Raw genomic sequence first — 27950 nt, forward strand, 5'->3', positions numbered from 1 at the left:
CCCTTGGATCTTCACATTGACCATGAAACACAGATATTGCATCGGAATTGAATACAAAAGGGACAATGCAGACTTAAGTACAAGAAGAGTTATTCTTCAAAGAGTTTGTGCTTTGAGTGGCTCCTGGGAGGCCAGAATTAGATTCCGATGCAGCAGTGCAGGTTTACTGTATCCGTTGGACCTTCACATAGACCATGAAACACAGAGATTGCATCACGATTGAATACAAAAGGGACAATGCCGACTTAAGTACATGATGAGTGAATCTACTAAGAGGTTGTGGTTTGAGCGTCTTTGGGAGACCAGTATTAGACTCCGATGCACCAGTGCATTTGTTCTGTATCCCTTGGACCTTCACAATGACCATGAAACTCAGAAATTGCATCGGCATTGAATACAAAGGGGACAATGCCGACTTACGTACAAGAAGAGTGGATCTTCTAAGAGTGTGTTGTTTGAGCGGCTCCTGGGAGACCAGTATTAGATTCCGATGCACCAGTGCAGGTTTACTGTATCGCTTAAACCTTCACATTGACCATGAAACACAGATATTGCATCGGGATTAAATACAAGAGTTACAATGCCGAGTTAAGTAGAAGAAGTGTGAATCTCCTAAGAGTTTGTGGTTTGAGCGACTCCTGGGAGCCCAGTATTAGATTCTGATGCAACAGTGCATTTTCACTGTATCCGTTTGACCTTTACATAGACCATGAAACACAGATATTGCATCGGGATTGAATACAAAATGGACAATGCCGACTTAAGTACAAGAACAGTGAATCTTCTAAAAGTTTTTGATTTGAGCTGCTCCTGGGAGACCTCTAATAGATTCCGATGCACCAGTGCAGGTTTACTGTATCGCTTTGACCTTCACATTGACCATGAAACTCAGAAATTTTGTCGGGACAGAATACAAAAAGGACAATTCCGACTTAAGTACAAGAAGAATGAATCTACTAAGAGTTTGTACTTTGAGCGGCTCCTGGGAGAGTAGTATTAGATTCCGATGCTCCAGTGCAGGTTTACTGTATCCCTTGGACCTTCACATTGACCATAAAACACAGAAATTGCTCGGGATTGAATACAAAATGGACAATGTCGACTTAAGTACAAGAAGAGTGAATCTACTAAGAGTTTGTGGTTTGAGCTTCTCCAGGGGGAACAGTATTAGATTACGATGCACCAGTGCAGGTTTACGGAAGCCCTTGGACCTTAACATTGACCATGAAACACAGAAATTGGATCAGGATTGAATACAAAACGGACAAAGCCGACATAAGTACACAAAGAGTGAATCTTCCAAGAGTTTAAGGTGTAAGCGTCTCCTGGGAGACCAGTATTAGATTCCGCTGCAGCAGCGCAGGTTTACTGTATCCCTTGGACCTTCACATTGACCATGAAACACAGATATTTCATCGGCATGGAATACAAATGGTTAATGCAGACTTAAGTACAAGAAGAGTGAATCTTCTAAATATTTGTGCTCTAAGCGACTCCTGGGAGATCAGCATTAGATTCCGATGCACCAGCGCAGGTTTACTGTTTCCGTTGGACCGTCACACTGAGCACAAAACACAGAAATTGCATCGGGATTGAATACAAATGGATATGCCGACTTAAGTACAAGAAGAGTGAATCTACTAAGAGTTTGTGCTTTGAGCGTCTCCTGTCAGACCAGTAATAGTTTCCGATGCACCAGTGCAGGTTTACAGTATCCCTTGAACCACCACATTGACCATGAAACACAGAAATTGCATCGGGATTGGATAGCAAAGGGACAATGCCGACTTAAGTACAAGAAGAGTGAATCTTCTAAGAGTTTGCGGTTTGAGCGGCTCCTGGGAGACCAGTATTAGATTCCTATGCACCAGTGCAGGTTTACTGTATCCCTTGGCCGTTCACTTTGACCATGAAACACAGAAACGTCATTGGGATTGAATACAAAAGGTACATTGCCGATTTAAGTACAACAAGAGTGAATCTACTAAGAGTTTGTGGTTTGAGCTTCTCCAGGGGGAACAGTATTATACTACAATGCACCAGTGCAGGTTTATGGAAGCCCTTGGACCTTCACATTGACCGTGAAACTCAGAAATTGCATCGGGCTTGAATACAAAGGGGACAATGCCGACTTAAGTACAAGAGGAGTGGATCTTCTAAGAGTTTGTTGTTTGAGAGGCTCCTGGGAGACCAGTATTTGATTCCGATGCACCAGTGCAGGTCTAATGTATTACTTGGACCTTCACATTGACCATGAAACACAAAAATTTCATCGGGATTGAATAAAAAACGGACAATGCCGACTTAAGTACAAGAAGAGTGAATCTTCTAAGAATTCGTGCTTTGAGGGTCTCCTGGGAGACCAGTATTAGATTCCGATGAACCAGTGCCGGTTTACTCCATTCACATTGGCCATGAAAGACAGATATCATAACGGGATAGAGTTCAAAAGGCTCAATGCTGACTTAAGTACAAGAAGAGTGAATCTTCTGAGAGTTCGTGCTCTGAGCGCTCCTGGGAGACCAGTATGAGATTCCGATGCACCAGTGCAGGTTTACTGTATCCCTTGGACCTTCACATTGACCATGAAACACTGATATCGCAATGGGATGGAAAACAAAATGCAAAATGCCGACTTAAGTACAAGAAGAGTGAATCATCTGAGAGTTCGTGCTTTGAGCGGCTCCCGGGAGACCAGTATTAGATTCCGATGCACCAGTGCAGGTTAACTGTATCCCTTGGACCTTCATATTGACCGTGAAACACAGAAATTACACCGGCATTGAATGCAAAAGGGTCAATGCCGCCTTAAGTAGAAGAAGAGTGAATATCCTAAGAGTTTGTGGATTCAGCGGCTACTGGGAGTCCAATATTAGATTCCGATGCACCAGTGCAGGTTTACTGTATCCCTTGGACATTCCCATTGACCATGAAACACAGAAATTGCATCGGGATTCAATACAAAATGGACAATGCCGACTTAAGTACAAGAAGAGTGAATCTTCTAAGAGTTTGTGCTTTGAGCTGCTCCTGGGAGACCAGTAATAGATTCCGATGCACCAGTGCAGGTTTACTGTATCTCTTTGACCTTCACATTGACCATGAAACACAGAAATTGCATCGGGGTTGAATACAAAAAGGACAATGCCGACTTGAGTACAAGAAGAAGGAATCTACTAGGAGTTTGTGCTTTGAGCGGCTCCTGGGAGACCAGTATTAGATTCCGAAGCACCAGTGCAGGTTTACTGTTTCCCTTGTACCTTCACATTGACCATGAAACACAGAAATTGCATCGGGACCGAATACAAAAGGGACAATGCCGACTTAAGTACTAGAAGAGTGAATCTACTAAGAGTTTGTGATTTGTGCGGCTCCCGGGAGATCAGTATTAGATTTCGATGCACCAGTGCAGGTTTACCGTATCCCTTGGACCCTCACATTGACCATGAAACACAGAAACATCATTGGGATTGAATACAAAAGGTACAATGCCGATTTAAGTACAACAAGAGTGAATCTACTAAGAGTTTGTGGTTTGAGCGGCTCCAGGGGGAACAGTATTAGATTACGATGCACCAGTGCAGGTTTACTGTATCCCTTGGACCTTCACATTGACCATGAAACTCAGAAATTGCATTGGGATTCAATACAAAGGGGACAATGCCGACTTAAGTACAAGAGAAGTGGATCTTCTAAGAGTTTGTTGTTTGAGAGGCTCCTGGGAGACCAGTATTAGATTGCGATTCACCAGTGCAGGTTTATTGTATTCCTTGGACCTTCATATTGACCATGAAACACAAAAATTTCATCGGGATTGAATAAAAAAGGGACAATGCCGACTTAAGTACAAGAAGAGTGAATCTTCTAAGAATTCGTGTTTTGAGGGTCTCCTGGGAGACCAGTATTAGATTCCGATGAACCAGTGCCGGTTTACTCCATATCTTGGACATTCACATTGGCCATGAAAGACAGATATCATAACGGGATGGAATTCAAAATGCTCAATGCTGACTTAAGTACAAGAAGAGTGAATCTTCTGAGAGTTCGTGCTTTGAGCGGCTCCCGGGAGACCAGTATTAGATTCCGATGCACCAGTGCAGGTTAACTGTATCCCTTGGACCTTCATATTGACCGTGAAACACAGAAATTACATCGGCATTGAATGCAAAAGGGTCAATGCCGACTTCAGTACAAGGAGAGTGAATCTTCTAAGAGTTTGTGGTTTGAGCGGCTACTGATAGACCAGTATTAGATTCCGATGCGCCAGTGCAGGTTTACTGTATCCCTTCGACCATCCCATTGACCATGAAACACAGATATTGCATCGGGATTGAATACAAAAGGGACAATGCCGACTTCATTACAAGAAGAGTGAATCATCTAAGAGTTCGTGCTTTGAGCGACTCCTGGGAGACCAGTATTAGATTCCGATGCAGGGATGCGGGTTTACTGCATCCTTTGGACCTTCACGTTGACCATGAGACACAGAAATGCATCGGGATTGAATACAAAAGAACAATGCCGACTCAAGTACGAGAAGAGTAAATCTTCTGAGAGTTTGTAGCTTGAGCGGCTCCTGGGAGACCAGTATTAGAATCCGATGCACCAGTGCAGGTTTACAGTATCCCTTGGACCTTCACATTGACCATGAAACACAGAAATTGCATCGGTATTGAATACAAAAGGGAGAATGCCGACTTAAGTACAAGAGGAGTGAATCTTGTAAGAGTTTGTGGTTTGAGCGGCTCCTGCGAGACCAGTATTAGATTCCGATGCACCAGTGCACGTTTGCTGTATCCCTTGGACCTTCACATTGACCACGAACCACAGAAATTGGATCGGGATTGAATACAAAAGGGACAATGCCGACTTAAGTACAAGAAGAGTGGAGCTTCTAAGAGTTTGTGGTTTGAGCGGCTCCTCGGAGAGCAGTTTTAGATTCCGATGCACCAGTGCAGGTTTATTGTATCAGTTGGACCTTCACATTGACCATGATACACAGAAATTGCATCGGGATTGAATAGAAATGGACAATGCCGACTTCAATACAGTAAGAGTGAATCTTCTAAGAATTTGTGGTCTGAGCGGTTCCTGGGAGATCAGTATTAGATTCCGATGCACCAATGCAAGTTTACTGTATCCATTGGACCTTCACAATGACCATGAAACACAGAAATGGCATCGGGATTGAATACAAAAGGGACAACGCCGACTTAAGTACAAGAAGAGTGAATCTTCTAAGAGTTTATGGCTTGAGCGGCTCCTGGGAGACCAGTATTAGTATCCGATGCACCAGTGTGTGTTTGCTGTATCCCTTGGACCTTCACATTGACCATTTAACACAGAAAGTGCAGCGGGATTGAATACAAAAGTGACAATGCCGTCTTAAGTACAAGAAGAGTGAATCCTTTAAGAGTTTGTGGTTTGAGCGTCTACTGGGAGTCCAGTATTAGATTCCGATGCACCAGTGCAGGTTTACTGTATCCCTTGGACCTTCACATTGACCACGAAACATAGAAATTGCATCGGGATTGAATACAAAATGGTCAATGCCGACTTAAGTACAAGTAGAGTGAATCTTCTAAGAGTTTCTGTTTGCGCTGCTCCTGGGACACCACTATTAGATTCCGAAGCACTAGTGCAGGTTTACTGTTTCCCTTGTACCTTCACATTGACCATGAAACACAGAAATTGCATCGGTATCGAATACAAAAGGGACAATGCCGATTTAAGTACAAGAAGAGTGAATCTACTAAGAGATTGTGATTTGTGCGGCTCCCGGGAGATCAGTATTAGATTTCGATGCACCAGTGCAGGTTTACTGTATCCCTTGGACCTTCACATTGACCATGAAACACAGAAACATCATTGGGATTGAATACAAAAGGTACAATGCCGACTTAAGTACAAGAAGAGTGAATCTTCTAAGAGTTCGTGCTTTGAGCGGCTCCTATGAGACCAGTATTAGATTCCGATGCACCAGTGCAAGATTACTGTTTCCCTTGGACCTTCAGATTGACCATGAAACACAGAAATTGCAACGGGATCGAATACAAAAGGTCGATGCCGACTTAAGTACAAGAAGAGTGAATCTTCTCAGAGTTTGTGTTTTGAGCGGCTCCTGGGAGAATAGTATTAGATTCCGATGCTCCAGTGCAGGTTTACTGTATCCCTTGGACCTCCACATTGACCGTGAAACACAGAATTTGCATCGGGATTGAATACAAAAAAGGACAATGTCGACTTAAGTACATGAAGAGTTAATCTTCTAATAGCTTGTGATTTGAGCTGCTCCTGGGAGACCAGTATTAGATTCCGATGCACCACTGCAGGTTGACTGTATCCCTTGAACCTTCATATTCACCGTGTAACACAGAAATTACATCGGCATTGAATGCAAAAGGTTCAATGCCGACTTCAGTACAAGAAGAGTGAATCTTCTCAGAGTTTGTGGTTTGAGCGGCTACTGGGAGAGCAGTATTAGATTCCGATGCGCCAGTGCAGGTTTACTGTATCCCTTGGACCTTCCCATTGACCATGAAACACAGATATTGCATCGGGATTGAATACAAAAGGGACAATGCCGACTTCGTTACAAGAAGAGTGAATCTTCTAGGAGATCGTGCTTTGAGTGACTCCTGGGAGACCAGTATTAGATTCCGATGCAGGGATGCTGGTTTACTGCATCCCTTGGACCTTCACGTTGACCATGAGACACAGAAATGCATCGGGATTGAATACAAAAGAACAATGCCGACTCAAGTACGAGAAGAGTAAATCTTCTAAGAGTTTATGGCTTGAGCGGCTTCTGGGAGACCAGCATTAGCATCCAATGCACCAGTGTGGGTTTGCTGTATCCCTTGGACCTTCACATTGTCCATGAAACACAGAAAGTGCAGCGGGATTGAAAACAAAAGGGAAAATTCCGACTTCAGTAGAAGAAGAGTGAATCTCCTAAGAGTTTGTGCTTTGAGGGGCTCCTGGGAGACCAGTATCAGATTCCGATACACCAGTGCAGGTTTACTGTATCCCCTGGACCTTCACATTCACCATGAAACACAGAAATTACATCGGGACTGAATACAACTGGCACAATGCCGACTGATGTACAAGAAGAGTGAATCTTCTAAGAGTTTGTGGTTTGAGCGGCTCCTGGGTGACCAGTGTTAGATTTTGATGCACTAGTGCAGGTATACTGTATCCCTTGGATCTTCACATTGACCATGAGACACAGAAATTGTATCGCGATTAAATACAAAATGACAATGCCGACTTATGTACAGGAAGAGTGAATCTTCATAGAGTTTGTGCTTTGAACGGCTCCTGGGAGACCAGTATTCGATTGCGATGCACCAGTGCAGGTTTACTGTATCCCTTGAACCACCACATTGACCATGAAACACAGAAATTGCTTCGGGATTGAATACAAATGGGATAATGCCGACTTAAGTACAAGAAGAGTGAATCTTCTAAGAGTTTGTGGTTTGAGCGCCTCGTGGGAGACCAGTATTAGATTCTGATGCACCGTTGCAGGTTTACTGTATCCCTTGTACTTTCACATTGACCATGAAACACAGAAATTGCATCGGGAGTGAATACAAAAGGGACAATGCCGACTTAAGTACAAGAAGAGTGAATCTACTAAGAGTTTGTGCTTTGAGCGGCTCCTATCAGACCAGTATTAGATTCCGATTTACCAGTGCAAGTTTACTGTAGCCCTTGGACCTTCACATTAACCATGGAACACAGACATTGCATCGGGATTGAATACAAAAGGGACAATACCGACTTAAGTACAAGAAGAGTGAATCTTCCAAGAGTTTGTGATTTGAGCGGCTTTTGGGAGACCAGTATTAGATTGTGATGCACCAGTGCAGGTTTACTGTATCCCTTGGACCATCACATTGACCACGAAACACAGAAATTGCATCGGAATTGAATACAAAAGGGACAATGCCGTCTTAGGTACAAGACAAGTTAATCTTCTAAGATTTTGTGGTATGAGCGGATCCTGGTAGACCAGTTTTAGATTCTGATACACCAGTGCAGGTTTACTGTATTCCTTCGACCGTCACATTCATCATGAAGCACAGAAATTGTATCGGGATTGAATACAAATGGGACAATGCCTACTTAAATAGAAGAAGAGTCAATCTTCTAAGAGTTTGTGCTTTAAGCCGCTCCTGGGAGACCAGTATTAGATTCTGATGTACCAGTGCAGGTTCACTGTATCCCTTGGACCTTCACATTGACCATGAAAGACAGAAATTGCATCGGGATTGTATACAAAAGGGACAATGCCGACCTAAGTACAAGAAGAGTGAATCTACTAAGAGTTTGTGGTTAGATTCGCTCCTAGAAGACCAGTATTAGATTCCGATGCACCAGTGCAGGTTTACTGTATCCCTTGACCTTCACATTGATCATGAAACAGAAATTACATTGGGATATAATACAAATGGACAATGCTGACATAAGTACAAGAAGAGTGAATCTTATAATAGTTTGTGCTTTGAGCGGTTCCTGAGAGACCAGTATTAGATTCCGATGCACCATTGGAGGTTTGCTGTATCCCTTGGAACTTCACACTGACCATGAAACACAGAAATTGCATCGGGAATGAATTCAAAAGGGACAATGCCGACTTAAGTACAAGATGATTGAATCTTCTAAGAGTTTGTGATTTGAGCGGCTCCTTGAAGACCAGTAATAGATTCCGATGCACCAGTGCAGGTTTACTGTATCCCTTGGACCTTTACATTGACCATAAAACACAGAGATCGCAACGGGATAGAATACAAAATGCATAATGCCGACTTAAGTACAAGAAGAGGGATTCTTCTAAGAGTTTGTGGTTTGAGCAGCTCCTCGGAGACCAGTATTAGATTCCGATACACCAGTGCCGGTTTACTGTATTCCTTGGAACTTCACATTGACCATGAAACACAGAAATTGCATCGGGATTGAATACAAAAGGGGCAATGCCGACTTAAGTACAGGAAAAGTGAATCCTCTAAGAGTTTGTGCTTTGAGCGGCTCCTGGGCGACCAGTATTAGATTCCGATGCAGATACGCAGGTTTACTGCATCCCTTGGACCTTCACGTTGACCACGAGACACAGAAATGCATCGGGATTGAATACAAAAGAACAATGACGATTTTAGTACGAGAAGAGTGAATCTTCAAAGAGTTTGTGGTTTGAGCGGCTCCTGGGAGACCAGTATTAGAATCCGGTGCAGCAGTGCAGGTTTACTCTTTCCCTTGGACCATCACATTGACCATGTATCACAGATATTGCATCAGGATTGAATACAAAATGGACAATGCCGACTTAAGTAGAAGAAGAGGGAATCTCCTAAGAGTTTGAGGTTTGAGCGGCTCCTGGGAGACCAGTATTAGAATCCGATGCACCAGTGCAGGTTTACTGTATCCCTTGGAACTTCACATTTACCATGAAACACAGAAATTGCATCGGTATTGAATACAAAAGGGAGAATGCCGCCTTAAGTGCAAGAGGAGTGAATCTTCTAAGAGTTTGTGGTATGAGCGGCTCCTCGGAGACTAGTATTAGATTCCGATGCACCAGTACAGGTTTACCGTATACCTTGGGCCTTCACATTGACCATGAAACACAGAAATTGGATCGGGATTGAATACAAAAGGGACAATGCTGACTTAAGTACAAGAAGAGTGAATCATCTAAGAGGTTGTGGTTTGAGCGTCTCCTCGGAGACCAGTTTTATATTCCGATGCACCAGTGCAGGTTTACTGTATCCCTTGAACCACCACATTGACCATAAAACAGAGAAATTGCTTCGGGATTGAATACAAATGGGACAATGCCGACTTAAGTACAAGAAGAGTGAATCTTCTAAGAGTTTGTGGTTTGAGCGCCACCTGGGAGACCAGTATTAGATTCCGATGCACTGTTGCATGTTTACTGTATCCCTAGTACTTTCACATTGACCATGAAACACAGAAATTGCATCGGGATTGAATACAAGAGGGACAATGCCGACTTAAGTACAAGAAGAGTGAATCTACTAAGAGTTTGTGCTTTGAGCGGCTCCTGGGAGACCAGTATTAGATTCCGATGCACCAGTGCAGGTTTACTGCATCCCTTGGACCATCACATTGACCATGAAACACAGGAATTGCATCGGGATTGAACACAAAATGGACAATGGCTACTTGAGGACAAGAGGAGTGAACCTTCCTGGAGTTTGTGGTTTGAGCGGTTCCTGGGAGACAAGTTTTAGATTCCGATACACCAGTTCAGGTGTACTGTATCCCTTCGACCTTCACATTCACCATGAAACACGGAAATTTCATCGGGATTGAATACAGAGGGACAATGCATACTTAAATAGAACACAGTGAATCTTCTTAGAGTTTGTGCTTTGAGCGGTTCCTGGGAGACCAGTATTAGATTCCGATGCACCAGTGCAGGTTTACTGTATCCCTTGGAATTTCACATTGACCATGAAACACAGAAATTCCATCGGGATTGAATACAAAAGGGACAATGCCGACTTAAGTACAAGAAGACTGAATCTACTATAAGTTTGTTGTTTGAGCGGCTGCTGGGAGACCAGTATTAGATTCCGATGCACCAGTGCAGGTTTACTGTATCCCTTGACCTTCTTATTGACCATGAAACACAGAAATTGCATCGGGATTGAATACAAATGGACAATGCCAAGTTATGTACAGGAAGAGTGAATCTTCTCAGAGTTTGTGCTTTGAACGGCTCCTGGGGACCAGTATTTGATTCCGATGCACCAGTGCAGGTTTACTGTATCCCTTGAGCCACCACATTGACCATGAGACACAGAAATTGCATCGGGATTGAATACAAAAGGGACAATGGCGACTTAAGTACAGGAAGAGTGAATCTTCTAAGAGTTTGTGGTTTGAGCGGCTCCTGGGAGACCAGTATTAGATTCCGATGCACCAGTGCAGGTTTACTGTATCCCTTGGACCTTCACACTGACCATGAAACACAGAAATTGCATCGGGACTGAATACAAAAAGGACAATGCCGACTTAAGTACATGAAGAGTAAATCTTCTCATGGTTTGTGGTTTGCTTTCAGCATTTCCTGGGAGTTCAGTACTAGATTCCGATGCACTACTGCAGCTATACTCTATCCCTTGGACCTTCTCATTGACGATGACAAACAGAAATTTAGTCGGGATTTAATACAAAAGCTACAATGCCGACTTAAGTAGAAGAAGAGTAAATATCTCATTATTTATGTTTTGCTTTGAGCTTATCCTGGGAGATAAGTATTTGATTCCGAAGCACTACTGCAGTTTTTCTCTATCCCTTGGACCTTCCCATAGATGATGAAACAAAGAAATTGCGTCGGCATTTAATACAAAAGGCACAATTCCGACTTAAATACAAGAAGATTAAATCTTCTCATTGTTAGTGGTTTGCTTTGAGCGTTTCCTGGGGGATCAATATTAGATTCCGATACACTACTGCAGCTTTACTCTATCACTTGAACCGTCACATTGACGATGAAACACAGATATTGCGCCGGAATTTAACACAAAAGGCACAATGCCGACTGAAGTACAAGAAGAGTAAATCATCCCATTGTTTGTGGTTTGCTTTTAGCGTTTCCTGGGACATCAGTATTCGATTCCGGTGAACTACTGCAGCTTTACTCTGTCCCCCGGACCCTCACGTTGACGATGAAACACAGAGATTGCGTCGGGATTTAATACAAAAGGCACAATGCCGACTTAAGTACAAGAAGAGTAAATCATCTCATTGTTTGTGGTATGTTTTAGCGTTTCCTGGGAGATCAGTATTAGTTACCGATGCACTACTGCAGCTTTACTCTATCCCTTTGACCTTGAAATTGAAGATGAAGCACTGTAATAGCGTAGGGATTTAATACAAACGGCAAAATGCCCACTTAAGTACAGGAAGTGTAAATCTTCTCATTGTTTCTGGTTTGATTTGAGCGTTTTCTTGGAGATCAGTATTAGATTCCGATGCACTACTGCAGCTTTACTCTATCCCTTGGACCTTCACATTGACGATGAAACACAGAAATTGAGATGGGATTTATTACAAAAGGCACAATGCCGACTTAAGTACAAGTAGAGTAAATCTTCTCATTGTTTGTGGTTTGCTGCAAGCGTTTCCTATGAGATCAGTATTAGATTCCGATGCTCTACTGCAGTTTTACTCTATCCCTTGGACCTTCACATTGACGATGAAACACAGAAATTGCGTCGGGATTTAATACAAAGGCACGATGCCAACTTAAGTACAAGAAGAGTAAATCATCTCATTGTTTGTGATTTGCTTTGAGCGTTTCCTGGGAGATCAGTACTAGATTCCGATGCACTACTGCAGCTTTACACTATCCCTTGGACCTTCTCAATAACGATGACACACAGATATTGCGTCGGGATTTAATAAAAAATTCACATTGCCGACATAAGTACAAGAAGAGAAAACCTTCTCATTGTTTGTGGTATTCTTTGAGCGGTTCCTGGTGGATTAGTATTAGATTCCGATGCACTACTGCGGTTTACTCTATCCCTTGGACCTTCACATTGACGATGAAACACAGAAATTGCGTCTGGATTTAATACAAAAGGCACAATGCGGACTTAAGTACAAGAAGAGTAAATCTTCTCATACTTTGTGGTTTGCTTTGAAAGTTTCCTGTTATATCAGTATTAGATTCCGATGCACTACTGCAGATTTACACTATCCCTTGGACCTTCACATTGACGGTGAAACACAGAAATTGCGTCGGGATTTAATACAAAAGGCAGAATGCCGACTTAAGTACAAGAAAAGTAAATCTTCTCATAGTTTGTGGTTTGCTTTGAGCATTTCGTGGGGGTATCAGTATTAAATTCCGATGCGCTACTGCAGCTTTACTCTATTCCTTGGACCTTCACATTGACGATGAAACCCAGAAATTGCGTCGGGATTTAATACAATAAGGCACAATGCAAGCGTAAGTACAAGAAGAGTAAATCTTCTCATTGTTTGTGATTTGGTTTGAGTGTTTCCTAGGAGAAAAGTATTAGATTCCGATGCACTACTGCAGCTTTACTCTAACCCTTGGACCTTCATATTGACGATGAAACACAGAAATTGCATCGGGACTTAATACAAAAGGCACAATTCCGACTTAAGTACAAGAAGATTAAATCTTCTCATTGATTGTGGTTTGCATTGAGCGTATCCTGGGAGATCAGTATTAGAATCCGATGCACTACTGCAGCATTACTGTATTCCTTGGACCTTCACATTGACTATGAAACATAGAAATTGCGTCGGGATTTAATACAAAAGGTGCAATGCTGACTTAAGTACAAGAAGAGTGAATCTTCTCATTGTTAGTGGTTTGCTTTGAGCGTTTCCTGGGGGATCAATATTAGATTCCGATACACTACTGCAGCTTTACTCTTTCCCTTGGACCGTCACATTGACGATGAAACACAGATATTAAGTCGGAATAAAACACAAAAGGCACAATGCCGACTTAAGTACAAGAAGAGTAAATCTTCTCATTGTTTGTGGTTTGCTTTGAGCGTTTCCTGGGAGATCAGTATTCGATTCCGGTGAACTACTGCAGTTTTACTCTGTCCCCCGGACCCTCACATTGACGATGAAACACAGAGATTGCGTCGGGATTTAATACAAAAGGCACAATGCCGACTTAAGTACAAGAAGAGTAAATCATCTCATTGTTTGTGGTATGTTTTAGCGTTTCCTGGGAGATCAGTATTAGTTACTGATGCACTACTGCAGCTTTACTCTATCCCTTGGACCTTCAAATTGATGATGAAGCACAGTAATAGCGTAGGGATTTAATACAAACGGCAACATGCCAACTTAAGTACAGGAAGAGTAAATCTTCTCATTGTTTCTGGTTTGATTTGAGCGTTTTCTGGGAGATCAGAATGATATTCCGATGCACTACTGCAGCTTTACTCTACCCCTTGGACCTTCACATTGACGATGAAACACAGATATTGAGTTGGGATTTATTACAAAAGGCACAAAGCCGACTTAAGTACAAGTAGAGTAAATCTTCTCATTGTTTGTGGTTTGCTGCAAGCGTTTCCTATGAGATCAGTATTAGATTCCGATGCTCTACTGCAGTTTTACTCTATCCCTTGGACCTTCACATTGACGATGAAACACAGAAATTGCGTCGGGATTTAATACAAAGGCACGATGCCGACTTAAGTACAAGAAGAGTAAATCATCTCATTGTTTGTGGTTTGCTTTGAGCGTTTCCTGGGAGATCAGTACTAGATTCCGATGCACTACTGCAGCTTTACACTATCCCTTGGACCTTCTCAATAAGGATGACACACAGAAATTGCGTCGGGATTTAATACAAAATTCACATTGCCGACTTAAGTACAAGAAGAGACAACTTCTCATTGTTTGTAATTTGCTTTGAGCGTTTCCTGGTGGATTAGTATTAGATTCCGATGCACTACTGCAGCTTTACTCTAACCCTTGGACCTTCATATTGACGATGAAACACAGAAATTGCGTCGGGACTTAATACAAAAGGCACAATTCCGACTTAAGTACAAGAAGATTAAATCATCTCATTGATTGTGGTTTGCATTGAGCGTATCCTGGGAGATCAGTATTAGAATCCGATGCACTACTGCAGCTTTACTCTATCCTTTGGACCTTCACATTGACGATGAAACACAGAAATTGGGTCGGGATTTAATACAAAGGCACAATGTCAACTCTAGTACAAGAAGAGTAAATCCTCTCATTGTTAGCGGCCTGCTTTGAGCGCTTCCTGGGAGATCAGTATTAGATTCCGATACAATACTGCAGCTTTACTCTATCCCTTGGTCCTCCACATTGACGATGAAACACAGAAATTGCGTCATGATGTAATAAAAAAGGCATAATGCCGACTTAAGTGCAAGAAGAGTAAATCTTCTCATTGTTTCCGGTTTGTTTTGAGCGTTTCCTGGGAGATCAGTATTAGATTCCGGTGAACTACTGCAGCTTTACTCTGTCTCTCGGACCTTCGCATTGACGATGAAACGCAGAAATTGCCTCGGGATTTAATACAAAAGGCACAATGCCGACTTAAGTACAAGAAGAGTAAATCTTCTCATTGTTTATGATATGCCTTTAGCGATTCCTGGGAGATCAGTATTAGTTTCCGATGCACTACTGCAGCTTTACGCTATCCCTTGGACCTTCACATTGACGATGAAACACAAAAATTGCGTCGGAATTTAAGACAAAAGGCACAATGCCGACCTAAGAACAAGAAGAGTAAATCTTCTCATTTTTTGTAGTTTGCTTTGAGCGTTTCCTGGGAAATCGGTATTAGATTACGATGCACTATTGGGGCTTTACTCTATCTTTTGCACGTTCACATTGACGATGAAACAAAGTAATTGCGTCGGGATATAATAGAAAAGGCACAACTCTGACTTAAGTACAAGAAGAGTAAATCTTCTCATTGTTTGTGGTTTTGCTTTGAGCGTTTCCCGGGAAATCAGTATTAGATTCTGCTGCACTACTGCAGCTTTACTCTATCCCTTGGACCTTCAAATTGACGATGAGGTACAGAAATTGCGTAGGGATTTAATACAAACGGCACAATGACGACTTAAATACAGGAAGACAAAATCTTCTCATTGTTTCTGGTTTGCTATGAACGTTTTCTGCGAGATCAGTATTAGATTCCGATGCACTACTGCAGATTTACTCTAACCCTTGGAAATTCAAATTGACGATGAGGCACAGAAATAGCGTAGGGAATTAAAACAAAATGCACAATGCCGACTTAAGTACAGGAAGAGTAAATCTTCTAACCGTTTTTGGTTTGCTTTGAGCGTTTTCTGGGTGATCAGTTTTAGAATCCGATGCACTATTGCAGCTGTACTCTATCAATTCGACCTTCAAATTGACGATGAGACACAGAAATTGCGTCGGGATTTAATACAAAAGGCACAATGCCGACTTAAGTACTAGAAGAGTAAATCTTTTCATTGTTTGTGGTTTGCTTTGAGCGTATCCTAAGAGATCAGTATTAGATTCCGATGCACTACTGCAGGTTTACTCTATCCCTTGGACCTTCAATTTATCGATGAAACACCGAAATTGCGTCGGGATGTAATGCAAAGGCACAATGCCGACTTAAGTACAAGAAGAGTAAATCTTCTCATTGTTTGTAATTTGCTTTGAGCGTTTCCTGGGAGATCAGTATTAGATTCCGATGAACTACTGCAGCATTACTCTATCCCTTGGACCTTCAAATTGACGATGAAACTCAGAAATTGCTTCGGGATTATATACAAAAGGGACAATGCCGACTTAAGTACAAGAAGAGTAAATCTTCTCACTGTTTGTGGTTTGCTTTGAACGTTTCCTGGGAGATCAGTATTAGATTCCGATGCACAATAGCAGCTTTACTTTATCCCTTGGACCTTCAAATCGACGTTGAAACACAGAAATTGCGTCGGGATGTAATACAAAAGGCACAATGTCGACTTAAGTACATGAGGAATAAATCTTCTCGTTGTTTGTGGTTTGCTTTGAGCGTTTCCTGGGAGATCAGTATTAGATTCCGATGCACTCCTGCAGCTTTACTCTATCCCTTGGACCTTCAAATTGACGATGAGGGACAGATATAGCGTAGGGACATAAAACAAATGGCACATTGCCGACATATGTGCAGGAAGAGTGATTCTTCAAATTGTTTCTGGTTTGCTTTGAGCGTTTTCTGGGAGATCAGTTTTACAATCCGATGCACTACTGCATCTTTACTCTATCCCTCGGACATTGTCATTGACGATGACACACAGAAATTGGGTCGGGATTAAATACAAAAGGCACAATGCCGACTTAAGTGGAAGAAGAGTAAATCATCTCATTGTCTCTGGTTTGCTTTGAGCGTTTCCTTGGATATCAGTATCTGATTCCGATGTACTACTAAAGCTTAACTCTATCCTTTGGACCTTCACATTGACGATGAAACGCACAAATTGCGTCGGGAGTTAATACAGAAGCCAGAATGCCGACTTAAGTACTAGAAAAGTTAATCTTCTCATTGTTTGTGGTTTGCTTTGAGCATTTCGTGGGGGGATCAGTATTAAATTCCGATGCGCTACTGCAGCTTTACTCTATCCCTTGGACCTTCACATTGACGATGAAACTCAGAAATTGCGTCGGGATTTAATACAATAAGGCACAATGCAAGCGTAAGTACAAGAAGAGTAAATCTTCTCATTGTTTGTGATTTGGTTTGAGTGTTTCCTGGGAGAAAAGTATTAGATTCCGATGCAATACCGCAGCTTTACTCTAACCCTTGGACCTTCACATTGTCGATGAAACACAGAAATTGCGTCGGGATTTAATACAAAAGGCACAATTCCGACTTAAGTACAAGAAGATTAAATCTTCTCATTGATTGTGGTTTGCATTGAGCGTATCCTGGGAGATCAGTATTAGAATCCGAAGTACTACTGCAGCTTTACTGTATCCCTTGGACCTTCACAGTGACTATTAAACATAGAAATTGCGTCGGGATTTAATACAAAAGGTGCAATGCTGACTTAAGTACAAGAAGAGTGAATCTTCTCATTGTTAGTGGTTTGCTTTGAGCGTTTCCTGGGTGATCAATATTAGATTCCGATACACTACTGCAGCTTTACTCTATCCCTTGGACCGTCACATTGACGATGAAACACAGATATTGCGTCAGAATTTAACACAAAAGGCACAATGCCTACTTACATACAAGAAGAGTAAATCATCTCATTGTTTGTGGTATGTTTCAGCGTTTCCTGGGAGATCAGTATTAGTTACTGATGTACTACTGCAGCTTTACTCTATCCCTTGGACCTTCAAATTGACGATGAAGCACTGTAATAGCGTAGGGATTTAATACAAACGGCAAAATGCCGACTTAAGTACAGGAAGAGTAAATCTTCTCATTGTTTCTGGTTTGATTTGAGCGTTTTCTTGGAGATCAGAATTAGATTCCGATGCACTACTGCAGCTTTACTCTATCCCTTGGACCTCCACATTGGCGAAGAAACACATAAATTGCGTCGGGATTTAATACAAAGACACAATGTAGACTTAAGTACAAGAACAGGAAATCTTCTCATTGTTAGCGGTATGCTTTGAGCGCTTCCTGGGAGATCAGTATTAGATTCCGATACACTACTGCAGCTTTACTCTATCCCTTGGACCTCCACATTGACGATGAAACACAGATATTGCGTTGGAAATTAACACAAAAGGCACAATGCCGACTTAAGTACAGGGAGAGTAAATCATCCCATTGTTTGTGGTTTGCTTTTAGAGTCTCCTGGGACATCAGTATTCGATTCCAGTGAACTACTGCAGCTTTACTCTGTCTCTCGGACCTTCGCGTTGACGATGAAACGCAGAAATTGCCTCGGGATTTAATACAAAAGGCACAATGCCGACTTAAGTACAAGAAGAGTAAATCTTCTCATTGTTTATGATATGCCTTTAGCGATTCCTGGGAGATCAGTATTAGTTTCGGATGAATTACTGCAGCTTTACGCTATCCCTTGGACCTTCACATTGACGATGAAACACAAAAATTGCATCGGGATTTAATACAAAAGGCACAATGCCGACCTAAGAACAAGAAGAGTAAATCTTCTCATTTTTTGTGGTTTGCTTTGACCTTTTCCTGGGAGATCGGTATTAGATTACGATGCACTATTGCGGCTTTACTCTATCTTTTGAACGTTCACATTGACGATGAAAGAAAGTAATTGCGACGGGATATAATAGAAAAGGCACAACTCTGACTTAAGTACAAGAAGAATAAATCTTCTCATTGTTTGTCGTTTTGCTTTGAGCGTTTCCTGGGAAATCAGTATTAGAGTCTGCTGCACTACTACAGCTTTACTCTATCCCTTGGAACTTCCAATTGACGATGAGGTACAGAAATTGCGTCGGGAATTAATACAAAAGGCACAATGCTGACTAACGTACAAGAAGAGTAAACCTTCTCATTGTTTGTGGTTTGCTTTAACCGTTTCCTGGGGGATGAGTATTGGATTCCAATGCACTACTGCAGCTTTACTATATCCCTTGGACCTTCACATTGACGATGAAACACAGAAATTGCGTCGGGATTTAATACAAAAGGCACAATGCCGACTTAAGTACTAGAAGAGTAATTCATTTCATTGTTTGTGGTTTGCTTTGAGCGTATCCTGGGAGATCAGTATTAGATTCCGATGCCCTACTGCAGGTTTACTCTATCCCTTGGACCTTCAATTTATCGATGAAACACCGAAATTGCGTCGGGATGTAATGCAAAGGCACAATGCCGATTAAAAATCAAGAAGAGTAATTCTTCTCATTGTTTGTGATTTGCTTTGATGGTTTCCTGGGAGATATGTACTAGAATCCGATGCACTACTGCAGCTTTACTCTATCCCTTGGACGTTCTCATTGACGATGAAACACAGAAATTCCGTGTGGATTTAATACAAAAGGCGCAATGCCGACTTAACTAAAAGAAGAGTAAATCTTCTCATTGTGTGTGGTTTGCTTTGAACGTTCCTGGGAGATCAGTATTAGATTCCGATGCACTACTGCAGATTTACTCGATCCCTAGGACCTCCACATTGGCGATGAAACACAGAAATTGCTTCGGGGTTTAATACAAAGGCACAATGCCGACTTTAGTACAAGAAGAGTAAATCTTCTCATTGTTCGAGGTTTGCTTTGAGCGTTTCCTGGAAGATCAGTACTAGATTCCGATGTACTACTACAGCTTTATTCTATCCCTTCGACCCTCTCGATGACGATGAAACACAGAAATTGCGTCGGGATTTAACACAAAAGGCACAAAGCCGGCTTAAGTACAAGAAGAGTAAATCTACTCATTGTTTGTTTTTTGGTTTGAGCGTTTCCTGACAGATAAGAATTAGATCCGATGCACTACTGGAGCTTTACTCTATCCCTTGAACCTTCACATTGACATTGAAACACAGAAATTGCGTCGGGATTCAATTAAAAAAGCACAATTCCGACATAAGTACAAGAAGAGTAAATCTTCTCGTTGTTTGTGGTTTGCTTTGAGCGTTTCCTGGGAGATCAGTATTAGATTCCGATGCACTACTGCAGCTTTACTCTATCCCTTGGACCTTCAAATTGACGATGAGGCACAGAAATAGCGTAGGGACATAAAACAAACGGCACATTGCCGACATAAGTACAGGAAGAGTAAATCTTCAAATTGTCTCTGGTTTGCTTTGAGCGTTTTCTGGGAGATCAGTTTTAGAATGCGATCCACTACTGCAGCTTTACTCCATCCCTCGGACCTTGTCATTGACGATGACACACAGAAATTGCGTCGGGATTAAATACAAAAGGCACAATGCTGACTTAAGTGGAAGAAGAGTTAATCATGTCATTATCTCTGGTTTGCTTTGAGAGTTTCCTCGGATATCAGTATTAGATTCCGATGTGCTACTGCAGCTTTACTCTATCCTTTGGCCCTTCACATTGACGATGAAACACAGAAATAGCGTCGGGAGTTAATACAAAAGGCACAATGCCGACTTAAGTACTAGAAAAATAAATCTTCCCATTGTTTGTGGTTTGCTTTGAGCATTTCGTGGGGGTTTCAGTATTAAATTCCGATGCGCTACTACAGCTTTACTCTAACCCTTGGAATTTCACATTGACGATGAAACACAGAAATCGCGTCGGGATTTAATACAAAATGCACAATTCCGACTTAAGTACAAAAAGAGTAAATCATCTCATTGTTTGTGGTTTGCTTTGAGCGTTTCCTGGGAGATCAGTAATAGACTACGATTGACTACTGCAGCTTTACTCTAACCCTTGGACCTTCATATTGACGAGGAGGCAGAGAAATAGCGTAGGGACTTAAAACAAACGGCACAATGCCGACTTTATTACAGGAGGAGTAAATCTTCTCATTGTTGTGGTTGACTATGAGCGTTTCCTGGGCGTTCAGTATTAGATTCCGTGAACTACTAAAGATTTACTCTATCTCTTGGACCTTGACATTGACGATGAAACACAGAAATTGCGTCGGGATTTAATAAGAAAGGCACAATGTCGACTTATGTACAAGAAGATTAAGTCTTCTCATTGTTTGTGGTTTGCTTTGAGCGTTTCCTTGGAGCTCAGTATTAGATTCCGATGCACTACTGCAGATTTACTCTATCCCTAGGACCTTCACATTGACGGTGTAACACAGAAATTGCGTCGGGATTTATACAAAAGGCACAATGTCTACTTAACTGCAAGAAGAGTAAATCTTCTCAATGCATCTGCTTTGAGCGTTTCCTGGGATATCAGTAATAGATTCCGATGCACTACTGCAGCTTTACTCTATCCCTTGGACCTCCACATTGGCGATGAAACACAGAAATTGCTTCGGGATTTAATACAAAGGCACAATGCCGACTTTAGTACAAGAAGAGTAAATCTTCTCATTGTTCGAGGTTTGCTTTGAGCGTTTCCTGGAGGATCAGTACTAGAATCCGATGCACTACTGCAGCTTTATTCTATCCCTTCGACCTTCTCGATGACGATGAAACACAGAAATGGCGTCGGGATTTAATACAAAAAACACAATGCCTACTTAAGTACAAGAAGAGTAAATCTTCTCATTTTTTGTGGTTTGCTTTGATCGTTTCCTGGGAGATCAGTACTAAATTCCGATGCACTACTTCAGCTTTATTCTATCCCTTTGACCTTCCCATTGACGATGAAACACAGAAATTCCGTCCGGATTTAATACAAAAGGCACAATTCCGACATAAGTACAAGATGAGTAAATTTTCTCATTGTTTCTGGTTTGCTTTGATCGATTCCTGGGAGATCAGTATTAGTTTCCGATGCACTAATGCAGCTTTACTCTATCCCTTGGACCTTCACATAGACGATGAAAGACAGAAATTGCTTCGGGATTTAATACAAAAGGCACAAAGCCGGCTTAAGTACAAGAAGAGTAAATCTACTCATTGTTTGTTTTTTGGTTTGAGCGTTTCCTGAGAGATAAGAATTAGATCCGATGCACTACTGGAGCTTTACTCTATCCCTTGGACCTTCACATTGACAATGAAACAAAGAAATTCTGTCGGGATTTAATAGAAAAGGCACAACTCAGACTTAAGTACAAAACGAGTAAATCGTCTCATTGTTTGTGGTTTGCTTTGAGCGTTTCCTGGGAGATCAGTAAGATATTACGATTGACTACTGCAGCTTTACTCTATCCCTTGGACCTTCATATTGACCATGAGGCACAGAAATAGCGTAGGGACCTAAAACAAACGGCACAATGCCGACTTAAGTACAGGATGAGTAAATCTTCTCATTGGTTGTGGTTGGCTTTGCGCGTTTCCTGGGAGATCATTATTAGATTCCGTGAACTACTAAAGATTTACCCTATCCCTTGGACCTTGACATTGACGATGAAACACAGTAATTCCATCCGGATTTAATACAAAAGGCACAATGCCGACTTAAGTACAAGATGAGTAAATCTTCTCATTGTTTCTGGTTTGCTCTGAGCGTCTCCTGGGAGATCAGTATTAGTTTCCGATGCACTACTGCAACTTTACTCTATCTCTTGGACCTTCACATTGACATTGAAACACAGAAATTGCGTCGGGATTCAATTCAAAAAGCACAATTCCGACATAAGTACAAGAAGAGTAAATCTTCTCATTGTTTGTGGTTTGCTTTGAGGGTTTCCTGCTAGATCAGTATTAGTTTCCGATGATCTACCGCAGCTTTACTCTATCCCTTGGACCTTCAACTGACGATGAAACACAGAAATTATGTCGGGATGTAATATAAAAGGCACAATGCCGAATTAGTACAAGAAGAGTAAAACTTCTCATTGTTCGAGGTTTGCTTTGAGTGTTTGTTGGAATATCAGTACTAGATTCCGATGCACTACTGCAGCTTTATTCTATCCCTTCGACCTTCTCGTTGACGATGAAACACAGAAATTGTGTCGGGATTTAATACAAAAGGCACAATGCCTACACATGTAGAAGTAGAGTTAATCATCTCAATGTTTCTGGTTTGCTTTGAGCGTTTCCTGGGAGATCAGTATTAGATTCTGATGCACTACTGCAGCTTTACTCTATCGCTTGGACCTCCACATTGACGATGATACACAGTAATTGCGTCGGGATTTAATACAAAAAGCACAATGCCAACTTAAGTACAAGAAGAGTAAGTCTTCTCATTGTTTGTGGCATGCTTTGAGCACTTCCTGTTCGTCAGTATTAGATTCTGATGCACTACTGCAGCTTTACTCTATCGCTTGGACCTCCACATTGACGATGAAACACAGAAATTGCGTCGCGATTTAATACAAAAAACACAATGCCATATTAAGTACAAGAAGAGTAAATCTTCTCTTTGTTTGTGGTTTGCTTTGAGCGTGTTCAGGGAGATCAGTAATAGATTCCGATGCACTACTGCAGCTTTACTCTATCCCTTGGACCTTCACATTGACGATGAAACAAAGAAATAGCGTCGGGATATAATAGAAAAGGCACAATTCTGACTTAAGTACAAGAAGAGAAAACCTTATCATTGTTTCTGGTTTTGCTTTGAGCGTTTCCTGGGAGATCAGTATTAGATTCTGATGCACTACTGCAGCTTTACTCTATCCCTTGGACCTTCAAATTGACGATGAGGAACAGAAATTGTGTAGGGATTTAATACAAACGGCACAAGCAGACTTAAATACAGGAAGAGTAAATGTTCTCATTGTTTCTGTTTTGGTTTGAGCGTTTCCTGTGAGATCAGTATTCGGTTCCGATGCACCACTGCAGCTTTACTCTATCCCTTGGACCTTCACATTGACGATGATACACAGATATTGCGTAGGGATTTAATACAAAAGACACAATGCCGACTTAAGGACAGGAAGAGTAAATCTTCATATTGTTTGTGGTTGGCTTTGAGCGTTTCCTGGGAGATCAGTATTAGATTCCGATGCACTACTAGAGATTCACTGTATCCCTTGGACCTTGACATCGAGATGAAACACAGATATTGCGGCAGGATATAATACAAAAAGCACAATGCTGAGTTAAGTACAAGAATAATTAATCTTCTCATTGTTTCTGGTTTGCTTTGAGCGTTTCCTGGGAGATCAGTAATAGATTCCGATGCAATACTGCAGCTTTACTCTATACCTTGGACTTTCACATTGACGTTGATACACAGATATTGCGTGGGGATTTAATACAAAAAGCACAATGCCGACTTTAGTACAAGAAGAGTAAATCATCTCATTGTTTGTGGTTTCCTTTGAGCGTTCTCTGGGAAATCAGTATTAGGTTCCGATGCACTACTGCAGCTTTACTCTATCCCTTCAACCCACACATTGACGATGAGACACAGAAATTCCGTCGGGATTTAATACTAAAGGCACAATGCCGACATAAGTACTAGAAGAGTAAACCTTCTCATTGTTCGTGGTTTGCTCTGAGCGTTTCCTGGGGGATCAGTATTGGATTCCAATGCACTACCGCAGCTTTACTCTATCTCTTGGCCCTTCTCATTGACGATGAAACACAGAAATTCCGTCTGGATTTAATACAAAAGGCTCAATGCCGACTTAAGTACAAGAAGAGTAAATCTTCTCATAGTTTGTGGTTTGCTTTGACAGTTTCCTGGGATATCAGTATTAGATTCCGATGCACTACTGCATCTTTGCTCTATCCTTTGGACCTGCACATTGACGATGAAACACAGAAATTGCATCGGGATATAATACAAAAGGCACAATGCCGACTTAAGTACAAGAAGAGTTAATCTTCTCATTGTTTCTGGTTTGCTTTGAGCGTTTCCTGGGAGATCAGTAGTCGATTCCGATGCACTACTGCAGCTTTACTCTATCCCTTGGAGCTTCAAATTGACGATGAGGCACAGAAATTGCATAGGGATTTAATACAAACGGCACAATGCAGATTTAAATACAGGAAGAGTTAATCTTCTCATTGTTTCTGGTTTGGTTTGAGCGTTTCCTGGGAGATCAGTATTAGATTCCGATGCACCACTGCAGCTTTACTCTATCCCTTGGACCTTGACATTGACGATGAAACACAGAAATTCCGTCCGGATTTAATACAAAAGGCACAATGCCGACTTAAGTACAAGATGAGTAAATTTTCTCATTGTTTCTGGTTTGCTTTGAGCGAATCCTGGGAGATCAGTATTAGTTTCCGATGCACTAATGCAGCTTTACTCTATCCCTTGGACCTTTACATAGACGATGAAAGACAGAAATTGCTTCGGGATTTAATACAAAAGGCACAAAGCCGGCTTAAGTACAAGAAGAGTAAATCTACTCATTGTTTGTTTTTTGGTTTGAGCGTTTCCTGAGAGATAAGAATTAGATCCGATGCACTACTGAAGCTTTACTGTATCCCTTGGACCTTCACATTGACAATGAAACAAAGAAATTCTGTCGGGATTTAATAGAAAAGGCATACCTCTGACTTAAGTACAAAAAGAGTAAATCATCTCATTGTTTGTGGTTTGCTTTGAGCGTTTCCTGGGAGATCAGTAACAGATTACGATTGACTACTGCAGCTTTACTCTATCCCTTGGACCTTCATATTGACCATGAGGCACAGAAATAGCGTAGGGACCTAAAACAAACGGCACAATGCCGACTTAAGTACAGGATGAGTAAATCTTCTCATTGGTTGTGGTTGGCTTTGTGCGTTTCCTGGGAGATCATTATTAGATTCCGTGAACTACTAAAGATTTACTCTATCCCTTGGACCTTGACATTGACGATGAAACACAGTAATCCCGTCCGGATTTAATACAAAAGGCACAATGCCGACTTAAGTACAAGATGAGTAAATCTTCTCATTGTTTCTGGTTTGCTCTGAGCGTCTCCTGGGAGATCAGTATTAGTTTCCGATGCACTACTGCAACTTTACTCTATCCCTTGGACCTTCACATTGACATTGAAACACAGAAATTGCGTCGGGATTCAATTCAAAAAGCACAATTCCGACATAAGTACAAGAAGAGTAAATCTTCTCATTGTTTGTGGTTTGCTTTGAGGGTTTCCTGGGAGATCGGTATTAGTTTCCGATGATCTACCGCAGCTTTACTCTATGCCTTGGACCTTCAAACTGACGATGAAACACAGAAATTATGTCGGGATGTAATATAAAAGGCAAAATGCCGACTTCAGTATATGAAGAGTAAATCGTCTGAATGTTTCTGGTTTGTTTTGAGCGTTTCCTGGGATATCAGTAATAGATTCCGATGCACTACTGCAGCTTTACTCTATCCCTTCGACCTTCTCGTTGACGATGAAACACAGTAATTGCGTCGGGATTTAATACAAAAAGCACAATGCCAACTTAAGTAAAAGAAGAGTAAGTCTTCTCTTTATTTGTGGCATGCTTTGAGCGTTTCCTGTTCGATCAGTATTAGAGTCTGATGCACTACTGCAGCTTTACTCTATCGCTTGGACCTCCACATTGACGATGAAACACAGAAATTGCGTCGGGATTTAATACAAAAAACACAATGCCATATTAAGTACAAGAAGAGTAAATCTTCTCATTGTTAGTGGTTTGCTTTGAGCTTGTTCAGGGAGATCAGTAATAGATTCCGATGCACTACTGCAGCTTTACTCTATCCCTTGGACCTTCACATTGACGATGAAACAAAGAAATAGCGTCGGGATATAATAGAAAAGGCACAATTCTGACTTAAGTACAAGAAGAGAAAACCTTATCATTGTTTCTGGTTTTGCTTTGAGCGTTTCCTGGGAGATCAGTATTAGATTCTGATGCACTACTGCAGCTTTACTCTATTTCTTGGACCTTCAATTTGACGATGAGGAACAAAAATTGTGTAGGGATTTAATACAAACGGCACAAGCAGACTTAAATACAGGAAGAGTAAATGTTCTCATTGTTTCTGGTTTGGTTTGAGCGTTTCCTGTGAGATCAGTATTCGGTTCCGATGCACCACTGCAGCTTTACTCTATCCCTTGGACCCCTAACATTGACGATGATACACAGATATTGCGTAGGGATTTAATACAAAAGACACAATGCCGACTAAAGTACAGGAAGAGTAAATCTTCACATTGTTTGTGGTTGGCTTTGAGCGTTTCCTGGGAGATCAGTATTAGATTCAGATGCACTACTAGAGATTCACTGTATCCCTTGGACCTTGACATCGACGATGAAACACAGATATTGCGGCAGGATATAATACAAAAGGCACAATGCTGAGTTAAGTACAAGAAGAGTTAATCTTCCCATTGTTTCTAGTTTGCTTTGTGCGTTTCCTGGGAGATCAGTAATAGATTCCGATGCACTACTGCAGCTTTACTCTATCCCTTGGAATTTCACATTGACGTTGATACACATATATTGCATGGGGATTTAATACAAAAAGCACAACGCCGAATTTCCTACAAGAAGAGTAAATCATCTCATTGTTTGTGGTTTCCTTTGAGCGTTCTCTGGGAAATCAGTATTAGGTTCCGATGCACTACTGCAGCTTTACTCTATCCCTTCAACCTTCACATTGACGATGAGACACAGAAATTGCGTCGGGATTTAATACTAAAGGCACAATGCCGACATAAGTACTAGAAGAGTAAACCTTCTCATTGTTCGTGGTTTGCTCTGAGCGTTTCCTGGGGGATCAGTATTGGATTCCAATGCACTACTGCAGCTTTACTCTATCCCTTGGCCCTTCTCATTGACGATGAAACACAGAAATTCCGTCTGGATTTAATACAAAAGGCTCAATGCCGAATTAAGTACAAGAAGAGTAAATCATCTCATAATTTGTGGTTTGCTTTGGAAGTTTCCTGGGATATCAGTATTAGATTCTGATGCACTACTGCATCTTTGCTCTATCCTTTGGAC

Source organism: Schistocerca piceifrons, chromosome 3, assembly GCF_021461385.2.
Source record: "Schistocerca piceifrons isolate TAMUIC-IGC-003096 chromosome 3, iqSchPice1.1, whole genome shotgun sequence".
In the NCBI taxonomy this organism is placed as follows: Eukaryota; Metazoa; Arthropoda; class Insecta; order Orthoptera; family Acrididae; genus Schistocerca; species Schistocerca piceifrons.